Genomic DNA, 20070 nt, shown 5'->3' with positions numbered 1-20070 from the left:
CCAAGTCCTTCTCTGCAGGGCTGCTTTCAGTTAATTTCTGATTGTATTTACAGAAGAGAATAATGGATATAGTAACAAAATGGGCATGAACAACCAGTTACTAATGATTTGAAAGAAAGATGTAGCTTGCTTTAGATTTTTTTTCTTACTCATACATAAATATGCAAACATTACTGATTTCACTAAATTGTCTATTCTTCCTCCTTCTTCCAAGGAGAGCAGGAAGTAACTAACCAGGCCAAAACTACTTTTCATGTTACTAACTTTAAAATACAGTCCCAAATTTACACAACTGCTTAGGGGGTTTTGTATTGAGCATCACAGAGGCTCTGCTTCAGTTTTGAAAAAGTAATTTATACTGTGCTTGGGCTGTGTAACCTGCACCAGCTTTGACTTCACCAACTTGTTGCAAGCAACAGCATCGCAACTCTGGCATGAGTGACGACTGCTGTGATTTTCCAGGAAGCACAAAGCAGTCTTGCTGTGGTTAAGCTGGGGTATTATCAATACCCAAACTAACCGATTTGAAAATAGTTTTGGATATATCCACTCGTGCTGTGGTCACAGTGGTGGGCTGTCATACCTGTGTTTTGCTTTGTGTCTCACTGAAATTGAACAAGACTTCTTAGTCCTGTGGCTGAGGTCACTGTGGGGAAGTGAGATGATTTAAGTTGTATTGGTCTCGTAATTATGGGCAAAGTGGGGGTCTAAATACAAAATGACAATTTTGACCTGCAGATTTTGCTGGACACTTTTAGCGGTACAGCAAAGGGTTCACAGCTTTAAGTGTTATGGCTATGACTTCTTTCATAGGACTGTTTCTTGTGTGACTGAATTACTGACCAGGTGTCTGCATTTTTCCTGGAGGTTAAAAGAAAACTGAAGATCTGAGGAAGGATAAAACAAGTGGGGAAGGTGGGGAAGAGCACACAAGTACATCCTTCTTCGTTAGGTTTTGACACTTCCTCCTCACTTAGAGCATATGGAATGATCTTCCTTTGCTTTTGTTTTTAAAAGGGTTTAATTTTATACCTATGTGGGCTTTATTTACAAGCATGCTATAGCAATCACGGACAAGCAAAAATAACACAAACCACTTGCTTTTCTTTCCCACGGATGCCATAAACATGAGTTAAGGTTGGGATTTTGCCAGTATTATTTCAGTACAAATAATAAGGAATTCCTGTACCAGGTAAAATGGAAGTAAAAGTAAATACAGATAGAGGACAAAGTCTTTGGATGCTAAAAAAAAAAAAAAAGAAAAAAGTTATTTGTCTCGCTGGAGATGGGCAGAAGCCTTCAGCTTTGCATCCAAAGGAGCGGATGTCCATGTAGAACTTCAATATGGGAAGAAAGCATTCTTCAGCACACAAACCTGAAAAGGAGCACACAGCTGCGGCAGCCAGCGCCTGCAGAAAGAGTTTGCGGGGGGCTTCCACAGCGCTGGGGTGCTGTTCAGAAGGCAGCGTGCCAGCCCATGTGCTGTTGCTGCAGCTCTTGTTAAATCAGGTGCAAAAGCCAGGTGCTTCCATGTTCTCTGGCCCACCCGCACTGCTAGCCTGGTTAATGAAACTCTGGTGTCAGATGAAGGTTTTAGAAACCAAACTGGTAACCTTCCTGCAGCAAAAAGCCAGTGCCGTGACCAGTTCATCTCAGACTGTTGTAGTCGTTTAGTGAAATGTTCCTTTTTGTGGGATCGCTGGCCAACCACTTCCTTCAGCTCTCCTGAACATTAACTGCTGGACTATGGGTGAACACTTTGGTTTGGTTTGCTTCTCAGTATCTGAATATTATTATTTTACTTGCACTGAAAATTAATACTAAGGTCTCACTTCCAGTATTAGAAATTTCCATGCGGTTTGGCTGCACTTAGCCATGCAGTTGGATTTGTAACACGGAGAGCAGCACACAGTGGGCGAGCGTTTTGCTGGTTACAAATGACTGCTCCAGTCTGTCTCTCTTAGTTGCTGCAGCCTTAGATCTATTGGGCCATAACTCTGTGGCTTTTGCGGGATGTTTAACACACTTTTTTGATACAGGCTGAGTCGGAGGCCAAGTGATCAGCGATGCGCAGAGACTGGGGAACCCGATGTTTGGTAAAGCTCTGGCACTTCCCTGCAAGGACAAAAATCCTCCTCTTGTAAGGATGGACTAAGAAGTTCAGATCTGCAGCCAAATGCCATAGGACTTGGAGGCCTTCAGACTCGGGGCTTTTAAATCCATCTCTTTAATTCAGACTGTGAAAATGGCCCTTATTCTTCTACACTCTGTACTGAAATCAGTGAAATTGGCTGGAAAAACTATCGCTGGAGTAAAATCGGGCCTGGTGTCCTTCTGCCACCGAAGGGGGAAAAAACAGGCAAAGGGAAAGGACACCAGGAGTTGCTGTTTGAGCACTGAATTGTTAGTTTTACAACCAATTATCTTTGCCTGTGAGGCTTGCGCTTGTATGTATAACTGGAAAGCAGGCGAGTTTTCAGGCACTGAGCACCACAACGCTGGGCTGTGCAAATGTACGAACAAGCTGAACTATTTTTGAGAGTATTAAGGGATCAGCAGAGAGGCTGTTTACTGCCTAAATGTAGTAAAATTGTAGTAAATAAGACTTTGAAGTGAGGATGTGCTACTAAAATAAGAGAATGCTCTGATCACATTCTGTGTGGTCAATAACAATTTAAATTTGAATGTCAATAACTAATGAGTCGTACCGGTGTCTGTTCATGGGTTATACAGTATATTCTAAGCAGAATAAACACAAGCACCAATTTTCAGATGGCTAAATATGGAACTCCCACTGAATTTACCACTCTGAGATATTTTTTTCTTCCTTAAAATATGCTCGTGATCTCATTTCCTTAAAGCCTATTTAATTTGCAAACTGATTAGTAAAAATATAAGAGAGTATTGGGCTACAAAATAGATTTGTTGCTTACATGTTTTTTAGTATCTGGCACAAATTATCAGCAGTTCTTTAAACAGTGGCTGTCATAAAGCATAATAAGACCTTTTTAATAGCTAGTTTAAACAATTATGTGAGTTTTTTATGTTCTCAAATATTCTAGATTTACTGTAATTTCCTCAAGTATGCATGAATTACATGACTGCACATCCTCAGTTCGCCCTGTCCAGCATGACTATGGTCAGATACGGAACTGCCTTGAGACATCGCAGCTCACTAGCGTTGTGGAGGTATCCTTACATTTGAGCATGGATTTTTGGCAAGCTGATAGGTTTCCCCTGGCTTTCACTACCACCACGTCAGTCCCTGCAAAGGACCAGTATGGCTAGGTTTGCTTTCCTATTCTCCAGAACAGGATAAACAGAGCATTAGCGTCAATATTTCCCTGTCATTTGTACAGTCTGTCGTTGAGTTTGGATTTCCAAGTGAGGGAACAGTGTGTTGTGGTGACCAGTAGTGTTCAGTCCCCGGTAGTGCATGTCAGGAAGACGATGCACACCCTGAGATTCGGCACTTGGGCAAGCTCCTGGGCTTCTTAGTCATATTTTCCTTCTAAATGTTAATCTCTATTGAACTTAGCTACTCTTTTTTTCTTCTTCTTCTTTCTTTCCTCTGAATTAATTACATATGTTGTGTATCTCTCAAGCAAAAATGCTTCTGTCAGTGAAACAGTTAACGGGGGGGGGGGGGGGGGCGGGAAATGCAGAGATGCTCTTAGGAGCTACTTGTTTGTGAGCTTAATTAGTAGAAGGGTGCATTGAATGTTAAGTGCTGTCCCTCTTGATAAGTAACTAATACTTCCTTTTGTGGTGCTGTTGCCCAGCTGTTTTTTCTATGTGTCAATCTGGGGGAAAGGCACTGATTTCACTCAAGATTAGAATTACTTTGAATGTCTTGTTAAAAACACACATCGTTAATAACTATGGAGTCCTAAAGAATACATATTTTTCATCAAGGGCACCGTGACATCCTTACCAAAAAAATAAATTAAAGCTTATTTTGGTATCAGCCTTCCCCAGTGAGCTTACTCTAGGAAGGCGGTATGCTTTAAATGCAACAGCACCTAAACTCCGGGACAAAAAAACCATATTTTACAACTGTTCAGTGTAAGTATTTGGATTAGCAATATACATTATGCATTTCTATTGAAATCAGCGAATGTGTGCCATCACTGTATAGAAGAATATAAACCTCCAGATGATAAATTAGTAATAGCTGAGCACTGAGATATTTTCATCTGAGCTGTTCTATGCATTTATAAGGCTAGAAAAAAAATCCAGCTTTTAACTCAGAACTGTTATTTGTACTTGAAGAGAACAGTATTACTGTAGCTAAGAAAAGCAGGGATGAGCAGGCTGGTAACACGCCAATAGGCTTCACACCAGAAGTAAGGGAATATGCAACTCTCCATGCTTGTCATATTTTTACTATAGATACATTTGCTTGAAATTTCACACTAAATTATTCTGAGTACGTGGCTAGGACAGTTCCATGTCATGTGATTATTACTGGTTTTTTTTTAATTTATTATTTTGCTAGTAGTTTTTCCATCTAGCAGCGAGATTTTAACCTTGATACATGCAGCATTCCTGACAGCACTGTAAATACAAACGGTAAGCATGATGAAACACATAAGCAGAGGGAATAAATGCCCAGTTTATATTAGGTATGACCTGTTACTGTTCTTTCTGTTATCGCTTTCCAGCATTCAGCAGAAAGAAAAAAAAAATCTAAAAATAAAATCATTCTCAGAGGTTAGAAAAACAGGTCTTTCCAAACTTCCTGATCATAGAGCCTAATGAGTTAAATTTTCCTCAGTGATGTGCATGCGGGATTTTAGCTGCTTACACATACAAGGTCAAACGAAACCACTCCATTACCTATTCTGACTTGTAGCAGAGAGGGGGGCACGGTTCCTTTGGGACAGACCCCTCGGGAGATGGTGACATAAGCAGAGAACATATTCTCTCTGCTTTCACCGTTGCCAGATGTCCCTGTTGTGCCAGGGCTTGCTGCCCCCCGCCTCCCCCAAACAGACCCGAGCTAACTGCAGTCCTGCATCCCCCTCGCTGCCGTAACTCCATGTAAACATGGCATTAAAGTAGAGACGCTGAGGTCACCGGAGAGGATTTTTACTAGCAATAGGAAGGCAAGATGGAAACGCGAAGCTTTGGAGTCCTTGCAAGGTGCAAGGTCCAGGACCGTGACTGTGGTGCTGGATCCGTGCTTCCTTTTGTCCCATTTGCCTACTGCATTTTCACGGCATCTCTGGTTTAAAGGTGTTGGATGATGGTGATGGGGAACTCGCGGGGGCGGAGTGGTGTATTAAATTGGGAGAAGCGCTGCTTCTCAGGAACGGCAGCTACAGAACAGCAGCAGCAGGGTTTGTGGGTTTGTTTGGGTTTTAATGAAGTGTGATAGCGCAAGTTGGTGGATGGACACAACCGCTGCTCTTCCATTGCCATGGTGTAGCGCCACTTCGTTCGGGCTGCGTTCGGGCTGCCAGCGCTAAAGTTAATAAGCAGCGGTAGTTGCTTGCCATCAATCCTGCAAAAGCCTAAAAGCACTCTGTGCATCTCCCCTCGATCCCCCTGCTACACAACCTCCCCTGCCCGGCGGCACCAGGACGGCAGCTTTAGGGCAAAGGCTGGTATTTTTCTAGAAGAAAGTAGGGCTTCGGGCGCGTGCAGCGATATTCTCCCGCTCTGCCGTGAAAGTTACCGACCGCGATCGCCGTTCCAGGCGGGCACCGACCATTGCATAACGCTCCCGCGGGCGCGCAGCTGAGGCGTTCTCCTCCTCCCTGCAAGTTTTCCTCGGGAAAACCCGGGGACGCGGGGCTGGCGGGGGTCTCCCTGCCGGCGGCGGCGGGCAGCCCTCGGCGCGGCGGGCCCGGGGCAGCGGCCAGCTTACCTTGCACTCCCTCAGGCAGAAGTGGCGGTCTGCGCGCTGCCCGGGCGCTGCATCTCCCTCCCTCCGCCGGGCGAGTGGCCGTCGGGAGCCCCGCGCCGGCCGCGCATCTGCCGCCCGCCGGCGCCCGCGGCCGGGGCTCAGCTGCGGCCGCCCGAGCGCTCGCTAGAGGCAGCCGCCGCCGCGCGCTCCCCCGCTGCCCTCATCGGCTGCGGCGCCCGGCGCGGGGGGCGGGAGGGGGCGCCGCGGCGGGGAGGGGGCGGGGGGGGTCGCTCCTCGGCCGGGGCCGCGCCGCGGGGCGGGCGGCTCGGGGGGAACTTGTTGAGCGGGACCGGCGGCGTCCCCCAGCCGGGCGGGAGCGGGCTGGGGCGGGGGGCGGGGGGCGGGGCCGGGGGCGGCCCGGCGGCGGCGAGGGGCGGGGCGCGGCGGGGGGCGGGCGAGGGGGCGGGGGGCCGTCCCGCCGCGCGGCCGCGCTGGGCCCTGCGGGCGCGTCCCGCAGCGCCGGGCCCGGCGGGAGCGGTGCCCAGCGCTGACCGGCGCCCCCTGCTCCCGGCGCGGGGCCGGGGCCGAGGCCGGCACGCCGCGGGTCTCCCCCGCTGCTCCTGGGCAGCGGCGTCTGGCGTGGAGGGAAAGTATTTCAAGGTACCGAGCGAGTAGCTGCGCCCGTTGCTTTTAAATCTCGAGTAAAATGGACGCAAGTTCCCAGCGAAGCAAAGGCTTGACAGGCAGCAGGGGCTGACGGACGCGGTAACCTTCCTAAAACTTAAATCCCGTCTTGCCTCCTTTGCTCGCAAATCACTTTGCCGTTTTTCAGAGGACGTTGCAGAGGTGTTTTGCATAAAGTTGGAAATTAAATGGGTCAGGTGTATGTAACGGGCCCCATCTGACAGGCTGGCAGAGGGTGTCGTGTGAGGCATGGGAATCAGCGGGAGCTGCGTGGTCCACCCCCCGCGCCGCCGATGGAGGGTTTCCGTGGTGTTGCCACGTAATAAATGTTTTCCACCCCAGCATGAAACTCCCTTAGCCCCGTTACCACCAGGCACACAGCACGTAGGTTGTAGCGACACTACCTCCGCCATCGGTAGCATCACCAAGGATTGTTGATCTCCGGAGTTACCGAAGGGGCCCCTGATTGCAGGTGGCGGCTCAGCCTGGCTGGGCGAGCCCTGGGATGCGATGCCCCGCTGCTGCCTGGCTGGACGCGCCCCGTGCCACACCGCAGCGGGGAGGGACGCCCAAGCCAAGCGCTGAACAAGTTCGTACATCGACGTAGCACGATGCAGCAGAAATACTGGCTCAAGTCCTGGGTGTCTTTTTAGAGTTAATTAGCTGGAGCAGACCGCTGCACCAATGGATGCCTGCTGCTGCCGCAGCGGCTGGAGCACCTTGTTTGTGCCAGCTCTGCAATGTTTGCAGCGGGCTCAGCTGATAGAGCCCGACAGCAGGTAAAGAAATCCTTACAGACCCGTCTGCCACATAAACAGCAGCGTGGGAGTGTGGAGATGAGTACACAGAAATCCTCGCCTGTTTAACTGCAGTTTAGCTGTGCAGGACTGGATCGGAGGAGTGTTCCACAAACCAGACAGTCAGCAGAGGGCAGCTAAGTTGCTCTCCCTGCCTGCTACCTGCCCAGGTACTCTGCTCTCCTCCCGCCCAGCCTTATCTCTGCAAGGGTGCTGCTCATCCCTGAAGGAGGGTGCCCAGAGCCATGCTCACCGCATCGCCTGCTGCTCTGCCCTGGGCAGCAGGTGCTGTGCGCTTCCCGCAGCTGGACCACAAGTGAGCTGGTGGCACGGTCTCCATTGCAGTTTATTATCTTTCTGGGTTTCTTACCAGAGATTTTTTTTTTTCCCAAAGACACAGGTGGAAAGAAAAATACCAACTTGCTCGTTGATACAAAAACGCATTCCATGGTTTTGTTGTTTTTCTGTCTTTTCTTTTCAGCAGCACTGACTTGCTGTATTCCAGGGCCTCTGTGGTTTTCTCTATATCAAACTAAATTTATTTTTGTCTGCAGCCTGTATACAGATATGGGTAAATTATGTGGTGTGGTGACCATGTTTTAAATAAGTATGCTACTTCAGCGTCAGCAAACAGAGCAGTGGTAGTAGATGCTGTTACTTTTTCACAAGCTGGAGATGTGTGCTGTGCAGACTGCATCCCAGGACGTGCAGGGCATGATTGTTCGAAGAAAATACTATTGTTTGATAACCTTAGTGACTGGAAAGGAAAAGCCTTCCAACAGCAGCAGTTAAACAGCATTCTTGTCTTCTCCATAATTATATTTAGAAGTTGTTGTCCCAGGGCTGATTATTGTTGCGCAGCATTATGCATATGCCCCATTTATAAAGCGAGGCAAGACACAGCATTTTTCTGTAGGGTTTTTAGAGAATTAGAAAGGACTTAGCAGTTGTGGACCAGCTTCCTGCTTATCCCACACGTGTAACTGCTGATACTGTTGGTGTACAATGCGATATTTTAAATCATGGTTTGTGAAAAATGATGTGTTTCCTAATTATCACGCTTCATGTTACTGTAAAAGCGTATAGAAGTAAATACACTGGGAAAATGGAAATGCTTCATCATCCCATTTGCTTATTTTTCAGCCTTTAAAAAATGCTGAGCGCAACTGTTGCATAATGAAATGTAGTGCAAAAAAAACACTTGAGAAAGGGGAGAGAGGCCTGACTTCGACCTGGAATGATGCAAAGAGAAAAGTAGCACTTCATTACTATTTTATTTTTTTTTTTTAGACAACAAAGTTATAGCTCTCTAATGGAGTGTCCTACCTTCCCAGATTGCCTTTTTTTGTTTGTCAAGGAGGAGCGAGCCCTGCTCAGGGCTGCGGTGGCTCACTCCCATAGCAGGTGCAGGTGTGCAGATGGAAGTCCTGCCTTGGACTTCTGGAGTGAGTGATAAAATCATCAGGTTGTATCTGAGAGCGGTGAGACAGATTTTCTCGTGGTATTCTCTGTGGAGAAGTACAGTATAGGGGTCCTCCTTCCACACTGCTAATTTTATAAGAAATTTGTGGAGAGCATCTATGCGTATTTATAAATGTTAATCTTCTTGCACAGCCTGGTATTACAGACTTCAGGTTTTGCTCTTTTTTTTTCTTTTCTTCTCTGTCTTTTCTCCTTATATTCAGCTTTGAGGGGAGCATGAGGGAGACAGGGCATATCTGAATTACTGAGGTGCTGGTCCTGTGCTGGTGTGGGAATGTCACCCTGTGCCCTCCTGGCTGGCAGCACCGGGGCATGTCCTCCTTGTGCTCCTTACAGCTGCAGGGGTTTTGGCTAGAGCACTGCTCGCGGTGAACACTGTGCTGGGGGAGATGTGTGTGTCGAGCAGGTGTTTTCTGTCATCACACTCCGCTAGAACGTGCAGGTCCTACAATATATCACTGAAATGTAATTTTCTGGAACAGTCTATGAAGTTCTTGTCAGTCTTTGAGAAAACAAGCTCAAATCCAGCTCAGGGAAAAGCATGTGGCAGCCAGAGCCTGAGTTACCTGCCAGGTGGTTCAGCTGACACCAGCGTGGAAAAGATGATAACCAACATCAAAGTCATTTTCACAATCAGCATGAAAGCTGCTATTTAAACTATGTTAGTTTCAAACGTGGACTGTACGCTTGGGCGCAGGGCCTGTCGGCAGGAGAAGCCAAGGAAAGCGCTGGTGCCACGTGCTTGGGTTGAGCGACGGGCGGGCGATGCCGCCGGCCTCCAGCAGCCCCAGCTGAAGGGTTGGGGTCCGCGCCCGAGCCGCTGGCCTGGGATCAGGATCGGGAGGGTGTTCCCACCTGGTGCCTGTCCTGCAGGGGCTGCAGCTGGGGATGGGTTAAGTAACTTCTATTAGGAGGAGTAATTAAAGTGCTGACACTAAACATATGAGCTAGGTTACTCGGGGTATACGTAATTGTTTAGGACTAGCCTGGTTTGTTGCAGAGCCTTACCACCTCCTTTTTAGCGGAAAGAAGGGTGAAGTGTGCTTGGTTTGAAGCACGGAGCCATGGGCAGTGCTGGGCCTTTTCCCTCTGTAGGCTTTTGGGACCAATGCTGTTGTTATATCTTTGTTAAAAGCAAATATTTTTGCATTGCTGAATCTTCGTTCACATTAATTAGGTCATTATTTTTGTGCCTTTATATGATAGCTGCCTGGCTTTCTGTGCTAATTTTGTTATTTATTTACTTACTTGAACCTGCCATTGGAAGAAAAATGGAGGAATGTTAAATATGCTCCTCTCCTCCAGCTGAGGTGAATGCAAACTCGGCTTGAATTTCAAACGGATCCTCACGTAATCAAATCCTTGTATCCTTATATCCTTGCTTTGAGGAAGGATATAATCTGCTTGGCTGTGATGACAAAGAAATAAGGTCTCTCGGAGTCATGTTCGGCAGAAATTTGAGAGATTTAATTTAGTGTCTTGCTCCACGATGAGTTTTTTCCATGAGCTTGGACAATTCATTTGAGACTATGCTTATGTCTGTTCTTTATCTGTAAAGTGCGAGTAATTGCACATCTGTTAACTTGGAGGAACATTTTGAAGATAAAGTGGATTTAAGATTATGTGTATAATACCCATAATACCTGCGTGCAGCTACAATATTAAATAGCTGATTAAGTGAACTGCTATTTATGGGGTTTCTCCTCTAAGAAGGAAAATGCTGAGTAACCTTATTACTATGGTAGTTATTTCTGTACTTTGTTGGTATAAGTATGAGCAGGATTTAGACCTCTCTCTTAATTTCCCTTCTACAGATCATTGGACGAAAAATACAACCGCAGGTCTTACCAACTAAAGCTGAGATTTTGAGTTCCAGTTGAATGCAGTCTCATTAGGACTCCAAATTTCTGTAGATACTAGTTTGTCATTCATACAAAGAAAGAAGTCTTCGTTTTATTGGGATAGGAGGTGGTTTTTTGGTTGTGGTCTGGTTTTTGTTTTTGTTTTTCCTCCTTTTTTCCTTCTTATTTTCACTGTGCGTATAGTTTGGAAAAGTCCATTTTCAGTACACAAATGTTTTTGGGAGGGGAACTAGAGTGATGATTGGAAGTGCTTGTTTGTTCTTCTAGGGATGAGGTTTATGAACTAGTCTCTTGTGGTGTGTACGGGCTGTGGAATCACTTGCCTGATAAAGATGTTCTCAACAGATGCAGAATTCTGCACTGGTTAAATTATCATGCAGCCTGTACAGTTAGGAAATAAATGAGGGTCTGGGAGACCATGATGTATGATACCCTAAATGGCTGCATTTTGTTCATATTTGAAAGGCAGTTTAGCTTGTCGTCATTACTGATGATTTGTGCTTTTATAGCCCTTCTTTTTGCATTTCAGAAATCCTTTGTGCCCATCTGAATAATAAATCAACATGTTGGATTTGTTCAGTAAGAGCAAATGTGAAATTACATTCTTATTAAGATATCTTGAGAAACTGTAAGTGTAGGTGAAATTTTTAAAAGGAATATTATGCCAACTTTGTTAATAGTTCGTTTTGTCTTGTTTATTTTATTACCTCATCAGATTTTAGGGATATGTCTCCAACTGCTTTATGGCAAAGGGAGAAATACTGCCCCATTTAAAAATACAAAATAAAAAATCTGATCATACTTTTGATTGCCTTCAAACGAACGTTTTCAGATTTAAGCACCTAATGAAATCTGGAATGAGCATGAATTCCATCTTAGAATTCAAGTTACAGACAAAGGAAAGGCAAATGTAACAAATAATGGGCATAGTTTCATCTGTTGCATATTTGCTCTTTGATGGAATAATATATTATTTATACAACATTGATTTTATTAAAAGGAGGATTTAGTGCAACTTTTCCGTCAAACTGGAGAGCCGTTAAATGTTATAAGGTAATGTAGACTCCCAAACCCTCGGTAAGGTCTTCTCGCTTGAAATATTGAACTATTTAAAATTCAAATATAGCATAAAAATACAGGCTTTTATGTGCTTTTACATGTTGCCTTAACATTAGAAGCCCAGACAGCAGTGTGGTGCTAATGCATAATACTTTAAAAAAACCCCAACAAACAAGCTAAGGTAAAATATATGAAACGAGTGAAAATTGAAATCATGGAAAATTATGTAAGAGAGAAAATTGAACAGTGCAAACAGTCAGAAGTAAATTGAATGCTCTGAGTCTAAACCAGAATTAGGTATTTTGGCCATAATTTTCAGAAATGAACTGACAGTGTAGTTTCCAAAATCCATATGCAGGCACCAAAATAAAATTGCCCTCAATAATTTTGATACATGGCAGAGCAACGATGGTAGTGAATGAAAACAGATGTAAGGAGGCAGGTTGCAACATCATGGGCACACCAAAGCTTTAGCCGTATGCTCGCAGTTAAGAGCTTCTACTCCTTTGTTTAATGAGGGACATGTTGTAAAGGTATGAATGTGATGGCCCCCACAAATTTTAAAAACCGTTGTACAAATCTAAAAAAGAGTTTCAGTCTGTTTGATGCTCTGGGAAGAAAAAATTCTGTATGTTCTTGGTCAGTATGGCCTTTTTCACACAATTTCTTCCTGCAGAATGAGTAATTAAACAGCAGAGTCTTATCTGGGATTTATTTAAGCATATTTTTGAATCCACCGTGTATTTCTTAAACACAGTAGTATAAATGTTCATGTCATAAAGTAGCCAGCAAGCCAGCATAGTAACAAACTTCCATAGGCCAACATCTCTTAAAAATCAAACCAAAACAGTAACTTTTTTTTTTTTTTTTTTTTAAATCCAGAACAAGTTGGAAACTGTTGGAAGCTTTATTTTGTTAATACATTACGTTATAGAGGCACATCACATTAGAAGACTTGAAAGAACTTAGGCTGAGCAAAATATTCATATCTACATTGTTGCTAGTACTAGTGTCAAGTATTTGTATAGAAAAATATGTTAAGCTTTGAGTAGTGCCAGTGCTACAGCTTATTTTTATTTATTTATTTAATAAGATAACCTAGCAGCTTCAGCATTTGCGAATAAGGGGATGCTAAATTGATGATTGACTATGCAAAGTCTTGATTCTTGTGTGTATTAAAATGTATGTGACAAAGTTTTACCTTAAGAAAGGGATATAAGAAGTTCTTTTTTTAAAGTCTGAAAATCCTAAAAGCACTAAGTATTTAAATAAGTTGTGTTAGGAGCAGTCTGATGATAAACGTGGGAAGCCTGATAGTGACGTTAAACGAGTGTACAGTAGGCAGTAGAGGCTGAGTCCTTCTTAATCCGCTGTCTGCAGCTCTTCAAAATACAGTACAATAAAAATGGTCTGTCCTTCATAAAACATGACTTCTGGCATACTACATTGAAAACCATTAAAAGTAGCACTGCATTTTAATTTTCTTCAATTTTTGAGTAAGTTCAGTACTTTAAATACTAATATTTAGCAGCAGCTGAGGAGCATAATTAGCACACGCTTTAAATCAGCGGGGTCCCTGTCAATATTGCGCTACAGCCCAGTAACTAAGGTTGCTGCTGGGGCAGGGGGTGGGCTGGGGGGGCTGGGGGTGGTCGAGGGGGGCTGGGGGGTGAGGGCAGGAGCCGCCCTGCAGGGCGCTGGGTGGGCGCTGGGTGCAGCCCTGGCGGCCGGGCAGGTTTGTAGGTGGCAGTGGCTAACGGGACTTTTGCGTGGCAATTGGTACCTTTGCCTGCTTTGGGGGGGCTGCGACGGGGGCTGGCAGCAAGGGAGCAGGTTTGGTGGTCACAGGAGGTGGGCTTCAGGAAGAGGTGGTGGTGCAAGTCAGTAAGATTTGCTGGAAGTCCCAGGTGCTTATCACTTTGAAATCTCTGAAAACCCAGAAATAAATTTATCTTTCTTACAGCGCTGTGGTGCTTCAATTCCCTTCTAGGAATTCAAAGTAGCACCCTGATACTTGAGTGTCTCCACATCCTCCCCCTCTCTGTGCCTCCACCTCCCCTTCTGCCGAAGCCTTGGTGGGGAACTTTGCTGGACGGGGAGCTGAAATGATCGCTTCTTGTCTCTAAATGTTACTAATTCATGGGACGTCCTTATTCACAACTTCCATCGCTCACGGTGTTTAAAGAAATAAATGCCTAAATTAAAAGTACCATCTCGTATTTGCTTGAAATTCATCTCCCATTAGCTTCAGCAGCTGCCTCCTGGTTCTAATACTGCGAAATTTGTGGATAACAGCTGTGCACTCATTTCATCCACCACCTCTGTGAATTTGTAAACCTCAGTCGCATAAATCCCTCCTCTGCCTCCCTGGAAGACTCTGGGACATCATGGCCCCTACTCAGGAGGCGGCTTCTCCATCCCCTTGTCATAGCGTCACAGACTGGTTCGAGCTGGAAGGGACCTTAAGGATCGGCTAGTCCCACCCCGTGCCCTGGCAGGGCCCCCTCCCCCCAGCCCAGGCTGCTCCCAGCCCCATCCAGCCTGGCCTTGAGCACTGCCAGGGATGGGGCACCCACAGCTGCTCTGGGCAGCCTGGGCCAGCGCCTCGCCGCCCTCACGGGGAACAATTTCTGCCTCACAGCTCATCTGCATCTCCCCTCTCTCAGCTTAAGGCCATTCCCCCTCGTCCTGTTGCTACGGGCCCTGGTAAAGTCTCCTCTGTTTTTTTTATAAGCCCCCTTTAAATATTGGAAGGCTGCTGGAAGTTCTCCCCGGAGCCTTCTCTTCTCCAGGCTGCTGCTCTGGTTGCCTGTCTCTGTACCTTCTGCAATCTATTATGTCCCACTCCAGCTATGGAAGCTGTATTTATTTATTGAACTCAGTTTTACTTCTCTGTGAGATGATATAAATCAAATCTTTCATTGAAGGATAGCAGTAAACATCACTGGAACTTTTATTTGTGAGCTAAGATTTTATTTCTGGTGATGAGCTGGGATGATGAGCTAATGAGGTTTGTTTTGATGTATAATTTTGTTATTTCACATCAATTACCAGATGACAGATAAGCTCTGCAGCAATTGATTATCTAAATAAGGAGCACGATAAGCTCCTGGGGCCTGAGGGTGATGCTAAACAGACAGATCATGGCCTCCTGGAAGCTGACACACCATGTCACAGACATTTTTGTTGGCCGACACAAGGGATGCTGGTTCTTAAGCAAAAGGGAAAAAAGGACAAGTCAGTCCCACGTGCTTGGGAGTTTCATGGAACAAGTGGGGATTTGCCTTGCCTTGACGGGGTGTGCGGGCTGCGGAGCCTTCGTGCGAGAGCTGCAGCATCCCCCGTCCCATGGAGGGCTAGCCTTACTCTTGGGGCGTCTTTTGTATTTGCACAGATCTCTCTGTTTTTTGCAGGTGCTTCTGTCTTTTCCTCTAACAAAACACTTAGTGAAGGATCGTGTCCCTTGCTCTTGTCACTGTATTCCATACGAGCTCATTTAATAGAGAATTTATGATGGGATGCTTTTCATAATATTTTACTTAGAGTTGAACTTGACAGTCTCTCTTTGTTTGTTTGTTTTGGGGTTTGAGGTTGTTGTTGCCGTCATTGTTGGGTTTTTTTAATGCAAACTTTTTATTTTCAGGTGTTGCTAGGAAAAATTACAAGGTGAGGATTCCTAGCTAGAAAAACACCAGTAACTAGCAAAAGCAGAATACTTGTACATGTTAATTTTTCTATTTAATAAGGAACAAGAAAAAAAAAAAAAGTTGTAATAATTCACAGGGATGCCATGAGTATTTTCCTTTTATTTATGCATATTTATCACTTGGCTTGAATTGTAAACATATTAATTCCTGCCTACCAGTTAATGACTTTGGGTAATGTTTGTACTCTCTTTATGCAGAAATCGTCTATGTGCCTCACAGTTACTTGTAGGAATGGACTTAATCAGGTCTGCTTCCTTAGCCCTGAAAGGCATTTTGTCTAACTCCAAGTAGTTTTTCTAAGGTATTCTTAAAGCACTCATTTATTACTATTTTTTTTTTAAATCCGTAAATTTACCTCTTCAACAGCTAATGAGTATTTTTCATCCATACCAATAGAAGGTGCTTACCATTTTCAAGACTTGTTTTTGCCAAATGTCAAGAGTGTGTTGAGTGTTGTAGGCTCTGCCCATAACTCACGATTGGTTTATATTTCTGCTGAGGTTTGAAATGTTATGCACTAAAAGGAGGTAGTTTTGATGTTATTAAATGCATGGACATTATGTCAGGAAAAATGCCTTCAGAGTAATGATAGTACTGCATGCAAGTAGGAATAAAACATTGCACTCGTGTTTTGAGAGCTAAAGACAGGCTCTGGGATTAACTGGGATTGTTTGGCTCTCTCAGGTATTTTTCATATTTTTGGTATATCTGAGTAGTATTTTTTCATATAGAAATATAGTGCCATATCTGTATTCTGTGATATTTTATGATACGGTGGTTCTATTATTTTTAAATACTGGAAAACACACTGGGTGGCAAACATGTTCGTGTCTGTATCATGAAGAAATTGGTTATGTTGATATAACAAATCAGGTAGGTTTTTTTAGTGGAACGTAAAGCCCAATAACTTTTCTCAGGAAAATAACAAACTTACCCTAGCTTCCTATAACGATTCATTGTTAATTTGGATAAACCATGGGATCATCACAGTGCTGCCCCGTGCAGCCGGCCTCCCACTGCCACAGCTTTAGTGTCCATCTGTGTTTTCAGGATTGATCCTTGCAAATAAATAAATCAATGTGCTTCAAAAATGTCATTGATATCCAAACACTGGCATGGTTCAAACTTTCCAAAATAATCCAGGGTTTAGTAGGACTGAAGCAATTGTGTTTGTGATTTGAGGATGGAGGGTGTTCAACAGATCAGCCTTTTTTACGTGTACACACGTGAGTGGTATCCCACATTTTGCTGATCCTGTTTGCAATTTAATTGTTGAGAATTATCTTAAAATGATCTGAAGAAAAAATAAGCTTGCACTCGTTTGAACTAGTGAAGCCCATGCAATGTTTTACACAGATGTGAGCATGCAAAGGCAGAAGCACGATTTGTGCCTAAGTCTTTCTCTGCATCCCTTGAGATTTCTGTGACTATATGTAATGACTTTTTAGCATTCAGTGTAGAGAAAAATGTTCCAAATGAAAGCTAATCTTTGTCTTTGAGTGGACTTGGGGACCGGACAGCTGTGTACATGTGCATGAGCTGAATTCATCTTCAGATTTTTAATATGCTTTCCATCTTGGTAGTGAAACTCTTCCGTCGAGAGCCTTTTAACCTTTCCTTCCAGTGGGGCTTTCCCTGGTCCCTATTTTGCTAGCTTTCCTAAGGAAAAGCTTCCCTCTTCAACATCTACAAGCTCTGTGCTTTTATCCACAGCTGGTGGCGTTTTGTTGGGTTTCCCCACTGTTTGAACGTCTGAGCTGTCTTAGCCTTGGCCCAAGTGCATCAGTTTTGACTTCCAGATTTTCTTTCGCAAGCTGAATGGCAAAAATACCGGCAGTATTTTTAGGAGGAGCACAGAGCTGTTCATCCGGAGCTGGATCCACTGGGAGCAGGGAGTCTGCAAAGCAGCAAAGAAGGGAAGACAAGCTGACCCACAGTTTCCAGTAATGTCTCATAAGTATATTTGAGAAGGAAAATGGAACCGAACTCAAACACAAGTCTAAAAGCAGCGGGCTGCAGCCCATCTTCAGTCTAGTTGCCCCCCCGTTTGCCCCGAGCAGAGGTGAGCGGGGTGCTCAGGTGGGGCAGGTCACTGGTGGCTTTCTTGAGCCGTGACAACTTACTGCCCGCCACGTACAAATCTGCACATTTTTTTATGCCCTCAGCTTTGTTGCCGCACTATAGCCGTATGAAGAAGTGTTACGTGCATAAATATGTGGATTATAATGAAAAATTTAATTAAATGACTGAATAATAACTAAAGATGGCAGAGGAGTCAGTATTGCTAAATTGAAGTCATTCCATATAGCTTTTGCTGTAGACTGTGCCCTGCTTTTAGTTTTACTTATTCTTTCTTAATATTCCTTATATATTTTAAACATCTATCCGAGCTGCTGCTTTGCCTGTTGTGTTGGTATGAACGTAGCTCACCTTGGCAGAGAAGTCCTAGGCCTCCAGGACCGGGGTGGGACATCCTGGGTGAGTCTGGGGGAGGAGCTGAATGTCGGAAAATATAAAATCATTTCTGCTCAGTCCCATCAGTGCAGAGCAGAAAAAAGGTGAAAGGAGTGTGCAACAGGGGCTACCTGTGCCCGCTGGCCCAGAGGGGCTTGGGAGGGGGCAGCCGGTACGAGCTGAGCTCCGTGGGGCAGAGCAGCCCCTTCCCCTCCGCCCGCCAGCGCAGCCTCCCTTCCCGGGCTGGCAGCCCCTTGCCTGCTCCGCTGCTGCCGCTGCAGCTGGAGCAGTTGATTTTTACTTTGGAACGTTTTAAGTCACTGATTTTAATCTCGTTTTGGATTTAATTTTAATTGCTTTTTCAAAGAGATTAATTCTCGTTTAGGTGTGGATATGTAATTAAAAAAGATCTCTCGACTTAAGTTGCTTTTGTTAACCACACTCACAGGCTGTATGTCTGTGAAAGCAATTACATAGCTGAATATACATCTAATCCTGTTCTTAATGTTTAAGTGTTATTGTGTTAGAAAATGATAAACGACTTCCTATTTGTGAAGGGATTTACTTTTTTTCCCGTATGATATCTGCCAAGACGAAGTTGGAAGGAAAATGAAATTCAATTATAAATAAAAATTTATTTCTGTGGTGGAAAACCACACTTAAAGGACTTAAAAATGCTTTGTTATTACTTGAATCTGTTGAGTATGTTGGATATCATAAGGAAAAGTACCAAAACGTGGTTTGTACTTTAGTCGTAGTGGGTTATTCAATACGGAAGGTATTCCCCTGCAAAGCTTGAGGTGGTTTTTGGGAGGCATGCAAGCACAGAGAAACCTGAATCACCTTCATTTGGAACCCGGAGAGCTGGATGAGTAAATATTCCCTCTTGGCCCTTATTACTGCCGTGCCAGGCTGCCTGGCAGGGGGCGAGCACCATGCAGGCACCCCTGGCTGTCACCAGGCAGTCCCTGGGTGCAGGTGAGCTCTGTCCTTCACGAGTGGGGAAACTGAGTCCCACAGCTTGGCTTTTCCATGGAAGGGAAAAGGGAAATGAGATGTAATGGGTTTAAAATGTTTCGTTTGTTTCTTAACTTCATTATACGTTAATATAGTATATGTTATTCATGTATTATTAACATAGTATATGTTCTCGATCTGAAATAAATAGAATAAACTGAATTTAAAAATAAAAATTAAAATCTGTCTGAGTGCAGAAGAAACTCCTGGGTTCACAACCTGTTTCAGTACTCCAGTAGACACAGGTGCTGGACAGTTGCTTGCTTCTGTTCCGTGGTTTGGCTTTCTTAAAGTAGGCTTTGCAAATTTTAATTATTCCAGACAATTAGTTCTTTATGTCATCATGCTTTTCATGTATTCTAGATACTTTTTTAAAGAAAGGTATTTCAGTTTAATGCTTTTTTAATTCATCCCTTTTATTCACACGAGTTACCGCTGCTTCCATTTGCTGTTGATTCTTACCCTAAGAACTTCCAGGAGGGGCTGAAAGCAGAAGGTGCCTCCCATTGCCCCCGGTGCCCGGCACTGGGGTAGTGTGTGTGTGTGGGGGGGTGTCTCCAAGACACCTGCTGCCTCAGTTTTCCGTGCTGCCTCCTGCTCCTGCAAGGCAGTGTGTGAGCTCGCTGCCCTTCTGCAGTCCCGCACCGCCTCCGGTCGTCTCCTACCAGGACATTCATGTTTCCTTTTGTGCTGCTGAATGTTGGGATTGGTCCTGAACCAGCAAAACAGCAGCTGAATTTGTTCTTAACCTAGCTGATAGTCTGCTGTGGTACGGATGGGGTTGGTTTTCTGCAGCAGTTTAGGTGTGCTGGTTTCTGCAGTAGGGAAAGGATAAAGAGCCATTTGTCAGTTGCGACCTGTTGGAGCATATGATGTTGAACTTTTTGATAATTGTTTCAAAGAGTAATAAAAGAGTCTTAATTAATGTAGTTTTTCCACAATAGAAATGCTCAGCTCTTTTTTGCTTAGCTTGCGTAATATAGATGGATTTCATATTCTTTTCATGAAGTCTCTTTGAGCTTTGAAGCTCTTCTTGAGACTGTACATTGTTTGGAAATAGGTTGTCGGAAAGAATCCCCCAAAGTACTCTGAGTTACTGTGAGTTTAATAAGAAATAAAATTCAAATTTAATAATGTTACGGGGAAGAATTGTGTCG

At 44.5% G+C, this 20070-nt stretch overlaps 2 protein-coding genes across 3 annotated transcripts in view; one reads left to right on the top strand and one right to left on the bottom strand.

Moving 5' to 3' along the window:
- INSYN2A (inhibitory synaptic factor 2A) overlaps nucleotides 1–6171 on the bottom strand; it is a 47075-nt gene extending 40904 nt beyond the window's left edge. Inside the window, exon 1 of the mRNA XM_037399462.1 lies at nucleotides 5873–6171. The gene's annotated coding sequence lies outside the window, so the exon portion shown is untranslated. The remainder of the gene's footprint in view (nucleotides 1–5872) is intronic.
- DOCK1 (dedicator of cytokinesis 1) overlaps nucleotides 1–20070 on the top strand; it is a 319129-nt gene that overhangs the window by 148087 nt on the left and 150972 nt on the right. The window lies entirely within an intron of this gene.

This window comes from Falco rusticolus, chromosome 9, assembly GCF_015220075.1.
Source record: "Falco rusticolus isolate bFalRus1 chromosome 9, bFalRus1.pri, whole genome shotgun sequence".
Lineage (NCBI taxonomy): Eukaryota > Metazoa > Chordata > Aves > Falconiformes > Falconidae > Falco > Falco rusticolus.
The sequence above is the reverse complement of the archived record's forward strand: the minus strand, read 5'-3'. Positions and strand labels throughout refer to the sequence as shown.